At 39.3% G+C, this 13,079-nt stretch overlaps 1 protein-coding gene across 4 annotated transcripts in view; it reads right to left on the minus strand.

The window, feature by feature from the left end:
- ARHGEF10 (Rho guanine nucleotide exchange factor 10) overlaps positions 1–13,079 on the minus strand; it is a 111,766-nt gene that overhangs the window by 38,702 nt on the left and 59,985 nt on the right. The gene's annotated exons all lie outside the window — the stretch shown is intronic.

Genomic DNA, 13,079 nt, shown 5'->3' on the forward strand with positions numbered 1-13,079 from the left:
AGGGAGCATTTTGTACAGTTTTAATACCACACATTAGATCTGTAACAAATATCAAAGCTTCACTGGCCCCAAAATTTCTCACTGACATGGAAGTTTTGCTTAGCAGCAAACAACAGACTTGCTAATTTAAACATCTTTCCTGGAGGTTGTTTTTTGGTTACATGACAACACAAAAAATATATTTGTAGCTATCCCTGTGCTGGTTTAAAGCTCAAAATTTGCTTAATCAATCATGAGACATTTCTGAATCATATATCCATATCCTAACTCTAACACAAGCCTGCAATTTCACTGAACCACTTGAAATTTTATTATGATTACAGTTAAGTCAAAAAAGGATCTGCACTGAGATCAGCAGCAGAAATATTTTGCTCTAATCATCAATAAGAACATAAGTTCATAAGGTAACACTAACTAAGAAAAATACACTGATTAGTAGGATAAGGTGTCTATCTAAATGCAAAAAGCTTGCAGAACCCTGACAATATACTCTGACTCCCAGACATGATATTAGGAGCGGAATGGCTGTGTAATTCTTATGGAAACAACACTCACTCTCCCATTAAAAAAACCCACCCTGTCTCATACAGAGTCAGCATGTTTCCCTTTGGCTGAATGACAGGAAAAGGGCTGAATTATCTTTACAGGAAACTCCTGCAGATTATTTAGCTCACGCAGCATAGTATCCAAACTATGGATCCTTCATCCTTACTACAGTTTTGGAAGCTAGTCTGTGGGCAGTAAATGCCCCTGGAGCAGGAGGATTTCAACTGTATGTTGGCAAGAACACAACCTAAACACAGGGCCGGCTACTGGCTCTGCACACGGGTCAGGAGCACGGGCGCGAGCTGTGCCACCTGGCCTGGCTGCCAACCCACACACCACTGGCAACTCCCTTCCCTCAGACTGAGGGACCAGTGTACAAACCAAAACGTGTCAAACCAAGCACAAAGCTGTCAAAATAGCCTAAGTCAGAGTAAACACGAAAAATAAACACATATGAAACGATTCTATTTAAACCATTAGTATATTTTCAGCTATTTGGTATTTGGAGACATCATACTGGCAGAGGCCATGACTGGATGTTTTGCTCTAACACAATTCACTATATTAAGCTGGGAGTCTGCCTTTAATCTTGAAAAGCATAAAATTTCCAAGCTTAAAGAAAATATTAATGTCTACTTTATTTCTGAATTCTGCATTTCACTGCAGGAAAATGCAACATAAACCTGAGATACTATACATTCCCAAAAAAATTCAAATTACTGTCTTGCCTTTAAATCTTCTGGTAAATTGAATCAATGAAAGGATTTCTGTGCATTGCACTTGAGCACCAAACAGAGGAATGACTGCACTTACTATTGTTTACCCATCCAGATAATAAAATGCAACTTACATCCACCCTTCCTTGTCTGTTCTGAATGTTAATTAAAAGAACAATCTAGCCTTTCTTACCCTAAAAACCAAATCAGTCCATAAGAAAAGATAATTGCATTTATTGTACACAATGAAAAGAAATTACTGCAAAGTAGATCTAAGAGGAAGAATTTTGAGATTGTGCTCAGTAGTTCTGGAACTGCAGACTCTCTATTTTCATTAACCTGTATTTTCACTTTCTTCAATCCAAACACTTGAAATATCAGCAACTCAAAGATGTAAACACTTCTCTCCTTGCATCCCTCTTCTGCTAGCTTAATTTTTTGTTAGTAATGTCTACAATAACTGTAAACTAATGTCTACAACAGCTGTTATGCACCAGAATTGCTAGTTCCTAGACACACCAAATTGTTGATTTTGATGGGGCTACTTGCAAAGAAAGGAGTAGGTCAGTGTTAACAGAGATCTGGTGAAACCTAGACAGAAGCCATCATAATGTGTCTGGCACTGCAAAGAACACAAGTGAAATAATTCTTCCTTCAAATTTCTGTAACAAAAAGATAACTTCTGCAAAACAAAATTTATATTGATTAGAAATAATTGTCAGTTTATTAAGTTTTTGGCAGAAGTCCAGGCACTTACCTGTAATTTATAAACTCCACTACCAAACAAAACAAACAGCTGCACTGAAAAAAATGTAGTACAAATATTTCTGAAATTTCACCTTATGGGTTTGAACCAAGAGAAAATTTACAACTATCAGGCTGTGAAAAGCTGAAAGTTTATGAGGCTTCACTTGTATAGGATGGATATTTTCACTCAAGTGAATTACATTATTCTTAAATTTTAAAAGCCAGGGTCACTCTGACGCTTGATAAAGGCAATTACCAGCCATTTTGTTTATTATTGTCTGGAGAATAGACATTAGTGCAACATAAACACGCAGCACTCAGGCAAGTCTTAGATGTTGGAGGACTTTATGCCATAGTCTTCAACTGAGGTCATAAAGCGAGCTTTAACTGCTTGCAAAGATGAACTTGCCCTGTGCAGTATATACATCTACTGTGCCTGAAAAGAGCTGTCCTCTGTAATCCTCTTCCTGGAACTTCAAATAGTCTTACAAATATCCTTGTTCCAGCCTTGGGAATAAGGCATAAATCTTGAATTTCATTCAGCAATTGTCACCTGAGTCTATTTTTTCTGCATCATGCGTATTTTATAAGCTATTAAAAAATCAAGATAAAAAGGATGCAATAAGAACATCAAAGCAAATAAACTAACCTGGCATATGAAAGTCTGTCACACAGAAAAAACAAATGAAAGTAATTTCAGGCTCATTTATTAAAGACCACATTCTTAGCTCAGGAAAGGAAGCCAAAAAGCAAAACAATAAATAATTAATGAGAGCTTGCTTCCATCCTCTGATGTTCAAGAAAAGGCAAACGGCCAATTTAATAGTCAATCAAGGACTAGATCAATAGTCACAACAAATATCAGTCCTTCATGGAGGTGCTTAGTGGACACAAACTGAAATACAGAAAAGTAAGGGGCCTTCAGACATCAACAATGATGTACTCATCAGAAGAGAGTTCTCTGAGAACTGACCACTTGGATAATGAGTTACAAGTTATAGCAACTTCATCTCTGTACTGGGTCCTGTAAGACTTACTCACAGTGTCTTTTAAAATAAAATTAGTTTCTCAGTGGTTAACAAAACATTGCCTATCAGTTGATCTGGCTGAAAATTGTCTGACGGAGGGTTTTTCTAGTGTGGAGGTGGTGGGGGAGCACACTGCTCTGTTCATCAGATGTGTTTCTCAGCTCACGGCCAAAGACTGGCTGTTAGAGCCCACGCATGTTCCCTGACCGTTCAATTGCTGGCTATTGCTGGGTGGGTGTTCACTCTTTCTTTTATCCATAGAGAGCACTGAAAAACTCTTGGCTTCACTCCAAAGTAGATACGTGGTTGATTTCTTTTGTACTATGAAATGTTTCACAAATGATAAAGCCATTTCCTTCTCATTTCTAAGCCACTCTTGCTAATTATCAAGCTCCAAAACAACTTATTTTTCCAATGTGAAAAAACCCTTCATGAGTTTAGAGAATGTTCTTCCCAACTCTGTAACTAAGTGTTACAGAGGACAGTGTGTCTGGGCAGGAGAGAAGGCAGCATGCTGTAATCAATAACCACGTGTGTGGCTTTGAAGGCAATGCTTTTTGCGTTCCACCTACAGATTAAGGGTGAAATCCTGGTCACATGTAATTTGGCAAGAATTTGTTTCATCAACTCCTTTGTTGCTAAGATTTTACCAAAGGAATTCATGCCTCCCTGCAACAGGCAAGTTTACTGCCAACAACCAGTAATTCATGCAAAACACCGAATTCCTTGCTCAGCATTTAAATGAAATATACCCAAGGTTAAAATAGAAAAAAATTGTCACTTGCTTTAGAGGGAAGAAAGGAGGTTAAAATTTAAATTGATTTTTGCTGCTATGTAAAATTGAGGTGGCAAGATTATGCTTTTTGTAAAATCAATCTTAGCTGAGACACATGTGAATATAATACTAAACATTTATTTTACCTTACACGTTTCCCAGAGTAACTCTCAGCACCACAGCTTTAAATTAATCAATTTTGCCTGGTTTGAAGTAATTTTTGTAATTGAAATAGAAGCAATTTTACCACATTTACATCCAGGCATTTTCAAGGCCTGCAGGAAACTCCCTGGGTGTGGTTAAAGTCAGTTTAACTTGGCTCAGGCAAAAGTAGAATTTGGAAGGTTGTGCATAAATATACAAATGCAAGAGAAGTGTTTGTGTGCTAGTGCCTGTGTGTGGGCAGAGAGGGAGAATTCCCACCTCCGGCAGAAAGCTGCATTGCTAGGGAGCACAGCCAGCAGTCACAGCTCTCTCCCTGCACAGCCAGCACAGCAGCAGCTGCTTTAATAGGCATTGGCACAGAAGCTGCTCCCTTGGGATTCTTGTCCATCCGGTTCCTCTAAATTTTCATGGGTACCTCAAGGATATTGGACATTATAATCCTGAACTGATCACGCCCTATTCTTCTAAGGGGCACATTTATTTACTGTGGTGATTTATTACCAGTAGACATATTCTACTACCTCTTGCTGTGTATTCTGATTCTCATTTGTGAATTACTATTTTAGCACATATTTATGCTACTAAACAAGAAGAAAGGGTTGCAATGCTCAGAGTAGATGCAGTCACCCATAATTTAAACATCTACTCCTGGGTAAGCAAACATGATGGCTCAGGTGGTCCATTCCCATACTAAACTCCTGTTTATTCCCAATTAGGAGGATTTTTGCCAAGTAATACTATTACATATAAATCCAAATGTCATACAAATAAATTAAAAGCCTCAGTCAGTATACATTCAATTGCAACTACTTTTGCAAACGTTTCTGTATTATCTATCATGTTGAAACCAAAGACTATTAATAGATGCGCTACTGGGTATCTCTTTTACTGCAAAGTAACTAATACTGACAACATCTGCCTTGAGTATAATCATAGTAACGGCCTTTTCCCCACATGGTTCAAACCCACAACACGTCAATAGAAATTGCTTTGAGAGAAACCATATCAATACAAAGTGAGAACTTATGTATCACGAAAATTCAAGGTCCTTTTTTTACTCTGCTTCTGAGAGATACGGAGCCCCAAAGTCAGACTAGGTGTTACATGAAATGGAAGCTCACGAATGCTCCCATGCAAAAACCTCAATCGGAACAGAGAAAGGCTCTTTTCCTGACTATAGTTCCAACGTTTCTGAAGGGTAACACAAAACTAATGATACATTTGAAGAACATGCCAGATTTGAAGACCACTCTGTAAGGCTGGTAGATCCATAATTTGACTTGCCATTTGCAATCTGACTTCGAGGCTGAGAACATTTGTATTGCTTCCTCCCACTGAGCCATCTGTGTGCATCCAGGCAGCATACTGAAACATCAAGTGTTATGAAAGGAAGAGATTTGGAAAAGATTCAATCCTCATCTTGAGCACAAAAATCACCTGGGATTGGGGAAGAAGTTACATATGTGGGAGGTAACTTTAAAAGTTGCTGTGTCCGCAGAAGGCATAACAAACTGGAACTTGTGTAGAATTACACACTTGGAACAAATAAAAACATACAGGCCTCTTCTGCAACATTTAAATCTACATTTAAACCTGAGAAGCTTGTACAGTGTTCTGGAAATGAAAGCACCATGATACTAGATGAATTCTTCATCAGTTCATAATAAACTGGACAGATTTCATAAGATTGTTAACCTATTTAGGTTAAACTATGATGACATAGCAGTAATACATTTAAAACTACTGCAGTCAGAACTGTGCAGTTGTTTTAATTTAAATGTGACTTTGATTGTCCTAGAAAAGTGTCACTGATTTTTTTTTTTTCATTAAGTAATGATAGGCAGATAGCATCCCACTGCTTAGTTTATGATGCCCAACTTTAGGAAGGACAAGAATGGAGACTGTGAGAGACAATGTTATACCTGAAGCAAAATAGTTTCCTGTTCACTAAAGACCTTGATAATTGTAAAGGAAAACCAGAAGCCATTAAGAAGGCCCAAGATTCAATTACTTCAATTGAGGCCCAAGATTCAACTACTTCAATTGAGGAATTCTTCCCCTATACTTGGTACTGAATCCTGCTCCTACAGATACACTGGAATGCAAAACACACAGGATGAATGCCTTATAGCTGCTCTGGGAAGAGAACTTGTCAAATAGAGGAAAAACACTTTCCTTTGGCAGGTCTAGTGGAACTATTTTTCTCAGTGCAAATAGAAAAGAAGACCTTTATGTGGCATTATCATACCAAGCTATTTCAGCAATAGAGTTAGTAAAAAGATTCTGAATATTTGGAACATCAGAAACAGTGTAATTCATTTAGCAGTTGATACCAATGCCAATTATTCATTAAGTATTATTCCCTTTCCCTTTGCAAACTCGTCCCAGAACACCTAGCTTTTGCTGGAAGGCCAGTGATGAGGGTCCCCTTCTGCTCTAAAACTTTGTCTTGCACAGAACTTGACGAGTTATACATACAAGAGGCACATCCATACCTCTGATCCTTTCTCCCTAGAAATTCTGTTAGGAGTGTTAAAGCTAGAGACAAAGCAAATGATATTGAACTACAAACTTCATGCACATTGTGTAATGTGAGCAAAGTCCCTGACAGACCCCCACACACACTCCTTTTTGTGTTTTTTCACTTGCTCACTCATGCTGCTCCTGTTTCCACAGACACATCACAGAAGGATGTGGGTAGATTCAGCTTTCTTGTTTCTCCTTTATGAGAGTATTTTAACAGCCAATTGGAATTTCACTAAAATAGTAATAAAAAAAAAAGGTAGTCTTATGACTCCAAAATCCTGGTTTATGACCTAAGCAAGTCCATGGGTCAATTTAGAGTTCATAACAGAAAAGGAAACTTTCTGCCTTCCCTCGGTTTGCTCTTTCATACTAAATCCAACGCGTGATCTTCACAGTTGTATGCACCTGAAAAATCTGAGCCACCTTAACTCAACTGTAGGTCTTGTGAGATTACATCACATTCTCAGATCCAAGTTACACAAGTATTTACAGTGGTATCAGTCTCCAGGGATTGGAAATCAGGAATGATCTCAGAAAACAAGAGTTTGGTTGGCAGCCATCAAAGAAACACTACTCACACACGGCTTTACAGTATAACCCTAATTTAGGCTTACTAACCTAGTGCAAGCACAAATATAGTATTAAGTGATAAGCAATAAACCCCGAGATTACTAGAATGCAAACTATTCAGTTCAGACATGGGGTAAACAAGCCTAACTAACAATATAGGACCCATCATCATCATCAACCAACATGAAGAGCATTATCAAAAATAAGAAATGACATCATTCTAATCATACTTTAATAATGTAAGCACCTAAACATAATCTTATGAGTTTGATTATTGAAACTGCTAATCCGAGCCTCTGAAACTCTTTAATGTATTTATTCTCACTGCCATGCAAGACAGGGGAGTTCTTCAACTCCTAATCACAGACAAAGAACCAAACACTACATGCCACCCAGTATACATAGAGCAGAGCTGGGAAACAAACCTCACAAGTTTCAACTCTGACAGAAGTAATTTTAACATGCTTCACCCCCCTGTCAGCTGTTAATACCTTGCTCTCAACTGGTAATTGTATGAATGCTGAGACCTGTCTTGCTAATTGTAACAAATCTGAACCTGAAAGAAACAGGTTGCACAAAAACTAATCACAAAACTGCTTATTCACATAGCTTGAGCAATGGGGAGATAAAATCAACAGCTTGCAATTGCAAATATTGAGGAAGGTATTAAATTCATAGCCCTATACCACTGGTGAATAAAATTATGCAAAACCACCAAGGAAACACAAAGCCTCGGAGATCATGAGAAGTAGTTCATACATTGAGAGCATGGCTTCAGGATTATATTAAACTCTGGCTAATCCTGACCACACAGGGAATTTCAGAGATAAAAGGCCATAAATATTTTTCCTGCTGACAGAAGCAACTGTGCTGTGTCAGAGATCAAAGCAGAAAGGAACATGAGGGAGAAACATTGGAGTCCTGATACGCTGACAAGAGAGTACCCCATAGCCCACCTCCTCAACATCACACTAGCCTGGACAATGGTCAGGTGTCTTCCTGGACAATGTACTGACTGCAGTTTCTGGCTCTGTTCCCATAAAGAAGAAAAATGCTGGAAGCGAAGACTTTAGAGTGAAAGAAAAGAAGTGCCATGTCCCTTTCTCCAACAAGGCCTGAAGGGGAAGGCTGAGGGCACCACGGACCTGGAATCCCTTGCCCTCCTAAGGAGGGGTAGGAATTATACAGGACCTCTTGGATGCACCTGCATGGCCACAAAAGGCAAGAGAAGAACTGGGTGCAAGAGGGTAAACATTGACTGTATTGGAGTTCATTTCCCCATAGTAGCCCTCACAGTGCTGTGCTTTGCATGGGTAGCTAGAATGGTGTTGATAACACACTGGTGTTTTGGCTACTGCTGAGCACAGCATCAGCACTGTAACATTCCTTCCTCAATCGAGGGCAAGATCCTGGGAGGGGACACAAGTAGGCCAGCTGGTCCAAACTGACCAAAGGGATGTTCCATACCATATGATATCAGCTCAGATATAAAAGCTAAGGCAAGGAGCAGGAAGGCAGGTATTCATGGCTGCCTGCTGAGGAATCTTCATGCATACTGAAGCCCTGCTTCTCGGGCATGGCCGACCATCGCTGCTCACGGGAAGTAGAGAACAAACCCTGCTATCTTCCACTTTGCTTCACTTTTTGTGTGCACAAGCTTCCGCTTTGCTGTTGCTTTAGATAAATTGCCTTATCCCAACCCATGAGTTGTTTCCCACCTTACTCCCTCCCCTGTCCGGCTGGGAAGGGAAGTGATAGAACAGCTGGGTGGGCACCTGGCGTCCAGCCAAGGTCAACCCACCACACTGACATAAACAGACAATGAAAGTACATCTGCGAAGACACTCAAACAACGAGAGTACTGCAGGGATGTCAAGACAGGCTTGGAGGCAATTGTAAACTGCCAGAGGTTTACACTGGAGCTCCCACCAGACTACAGCAACTCACAGAAATTGTACTCTGAGGAGGTCACTTCCCTCTTTCATACTCACTTGCCTATAGCCAGATTTCTATCCATTTTACTACTCTGCGTCATGATGTGTCTGAGAACCCTGGCAACACAGAACACGGTTTTTCAGAGGTGGATGACAAGTCCTATAACCACTATAACAAATATGAAAGGCAAAGAGAAGAATCTCATCCTAAGAGGGTGAGACAAACATGTAACACCTAATTTATTCCTTGCCTAATCTACCAGCTAGAAACTTATATCCGCTTAACGAATGAACTATTTAATGTCACCAAGTTTGCTCAGATGAACAAGCTGTTTGGCACTAGATTTATTTAAAATCTCCAGTCTTTTGTTTGCATATATCAGTGACAGTTTACGTTTATGAACATATTACATCTCCTTTAGTGTACAGTATTGTTTTCAATAGTTTTAAAATAGAGAATTATGTTATTAATCTTCTATATTTAACAGAGATGAAAACTACTTCAATTAGCAATTCATGCCACATCATTCTTTCTAAAATCTTATCACCAGTGCTAGAGTTGATATGCCACTTGCTTATTCTGGACATTGGATTACCATTACTGAGCCTTAGAGTGATGATAAAGCTGACTTTTTTTTCCTTCCCCAATTCTATATTTCTCATTAGACAAACCACCAAAAAACCAGCAATGGCTATCACAGCAGCTCTTGAAAAGGGCTGCTCTTTAACTGAGCAAGACATTGACAGAAACACAAGCGTACGCTGTAGCCCATCAAACATCCCTCTCTGTTTCCCTGGCAACACTCAGAGGCCTACACAAAGTGACTGCATCAAGCAGAAGGAAACTCAGAAGAGAGGAATCATTTCTACACTCCAGTATCGTGTCACTACTACATTCGACAATAAACAAACCTCACAGAGATCAAAACCACAACTGAGTGGAAACAGAGTACAAATGTATCCCTGGAAGTCTGAGCTGGAAAGAGGAGGAGTCATGGTTTAGCAGTGCTCAGGTTCGATCTCAGTGACAAACTCTAAACCTGTGAAAGAAAAAAATAACACTAAAACACAGCCATAAACGTGCTAACCTGTTTTTTCACTTTACTGTTATCTTCTGCACTCATCACTGCATAGATATATATAGTACAGATGGGTCTGGCTCATTTTCTCTTCCAGCTTTAAGATATATGGCTCAAATTAAATGTGTCTTTGCTTAAGGAATAGTCCATGTTGTCTATATCTCTTAATCAACATGATCAGCATCAGAACACTGCTGACAGGCACTGATTTCCCACCTAGAAATGCCAGGATGCTTAGCTCACTCCCTTTGATTCTACAAAGTCTCTATAGTCTGGTCTTAAATAAAAGCACTGTGTAAAACTTCTACAGGTCACCCTGTTCATTCTTAGGAACCTGAGAACAGGAAACTGGGGGTGGTCGTTGTCACTGCAGCACCAAACTGGCTTTTGTCTCGGCACAAACTACATTTCACAACACACCAACAGTTTGCATCAAGTGCTGCAAACTCATAACATGTGCCAGGAGTCTGAGAAACTGAAACTCTGGCCAGTATATTTGACTTTTGCTCCTATATTCCCATTTAAAGGGCAGAGAAATACATGTATTTGTAGTGATTTTATACAAACACGGATGACTTGCAAGGGAAGGTTGACTTCTTATTCTTCTAAGGGGAAATACTGAACATTTTGGGAAGAAGTTAAAAAATTGCCTTTGATTGTATTTTTTATATTTTTGGAAGGTATATTTAAAATATATTATACCAATATGGCATATTAAAAACCAAGTTGTATCCATTGTGTTTTCACTCATCCTCTTTTTTTTTTTATCAGAAGAGTATGGGTAGCATTTAACTTTCTTGATGCCCTCTTTTCATATATTCAATTCAACTGTGAATCTGAAGAGGTCCCAGTCAACTGGCAAATACTGTCCCAGTTTTCAAGAATGGCAAGAAGGATGGCCATGCTAACTACAGGCTTGTCAGTCTCACTTCAGTGCCTGGTAAAATTATGAAGATTGTTCTGGGAGCTAGTGAAAAACACATGAAAGACAACACAATCATCAGTCCCAGCCAGAACAGGTTTATGAGGGAAAAGTCCTGCTTAACAAACTTAATTTCCTTTTATGACAAGGGATCACGTTGATCAAGGAAGGTCAGCTGATACAAACTTTTTGGATTTCAGTAAACCTTTTGATACTGTCTCTTACATTACCCTTCTGAGCAAAATGTCTAGCACACAGCTGGGTAAACACATCATGTGGTGGGTGAGCAACTGACTTATGGGTTGAGCACAAAGAGTTATAGTGAATGAGGTAACATCAGACTGGCATCCAGTCACTAGTGGGGTTCTGCAGGGCTCTATCTTACAGCCAGTTCTCTTCAATGTCTTCACAGATGACTCCAAGATATACTAAGTAAGTTTACCAATGATACTAAACTGGGAGGAGCTGTTGACTCCCTCAAAGGCAGAAAGGCCCTGCAGGGAGACCTCAAGAAATCAGAGGACTGGGCAATTGCCAACAGTAGGAAGTTTAACAACGGGAAGTGCCTGATTCTGCACCCTGGATGGGGCAACTCCAGATGTATGTACAGATTGGGGAAGGAGACAATGAAAAGGAAAGAGGTCTGGGGGTCCTGGTTAACAGCAAGTTGAATGTGAGTCAGCAGTGCCCTGGTAGCCAAGAGGGCCAACCGTATCCTGGAGGGCATCAGGCAAAGCATCGCCAGCCAGTCGAGAAAGGCGAACTTCCTACCAACACAAGTAAATAAAAACCAACAATATACAACTTCCTGTTCACACTGAAAATATTCCTCTGTTCGTATATTAATTCCACTTTTCCATAAAATGAATGTGTCTGTACTTCTGTAGATGGACTAATTGGAAGAAGAGAACACCAATAGCCTACTAGAAACAGTACATGGATTTACTAGTGAAAAATCTCTATCTTGCATCTTTCTGCAAACAGTTCTACATTTGGAAAGGAAATGAAAACCTTAAGCTTTTGGTACACATGATTAAGATAACTACTTCCACAGGAACTGTCCAGTTGGGATACCAGAGACTCATACTCACAGACTTTCAAGCAAGACTAACTCCAAAACATGAATTAGTCAAGGACTTTGACTAATTTGTTGAGAGAAATGTGATCTGATAAACATGCTGTTTTTTCATGAAGACTGAGAATGTCAAATGTTTTCTGGTTTAAATATTATTGCAGGAAGCAAACATAAGTTATAATCGCACTCCACTAGGAAACAATATCAGAATCGTACAGATACAGGACTCTGCCAAAAAGCTGAGACTTCAATCCTCCACATTCACAACTAAAAGAATTCAGTCTACTGTTCATACTAGAGGAGAACGACAGGAACAAGGTAAGAGCACATCAAGGACGGGGCAGCATAGCAGAATGCATTCTAGGAAAGTTTTCCTGCTTTCCCCCACACCCCCTCAAGCCACATAGTTTCTCCTGCCAAAATACAAAGGGTTTAAATCAAAGACACGAAAATAACAGCCTCTAAATGTGTTCTCCTCTACAATTCAGAGACAAAAGACTGCTATGCAAAGCTCAGTGGGGTAGAAAACTGCACATTGATGATTTTGCCAAGTGAAAACCAAGTTCACACAGCCCTTGCTTTCCACCTTAGAATAGTACTAAAGCATGCCTTTAATTTATATGTACACATAAAATCTTTCAACCCTTCAGCAGTTGCATAGTACAGCCTGTACAAGATTAATTCAAATTCAGTCATTAATTTCTTTGTAGCACCAAATGTAAAGTTTGCATCTTTATACTATCCTTTCTTGCAACATCATAGAAAACAGAAAGCACTAATTGCATTTAGCCAACTAAAAAAAAAGTAAGATACGATTATGAGAACTGCCTTCTCATAAAGAAGATTTTGGTGAAGAAAAAGTGCCATGATAAGAGAAATGTGACTAATAACCTGTAATCCTCACCAAAACACAGCCTGAATCCATCAAGAATCCTTGCTAACCACAGCAGTAATGTGAGAATACTAAACTTCCAGTGGGCAAGTACTTAACCTGGC

Source organism: Chiroxiphia lanceolata, chromosome 3 (genome assembly GCF_009829145.1).
Source record: "Chiroxiphia lanceolata isolate bChiLan1 chromosome 3, bChiLan1.pri, whole genome shotgun sequence".
NCBI classification, from domain to species: domain Eukaryota; kingdom Metazoa; phylum Chordata; class Aves; order Passeriformes; family Pipridae; genus Chiroxiphia; species Chiroxiphia lanceolata.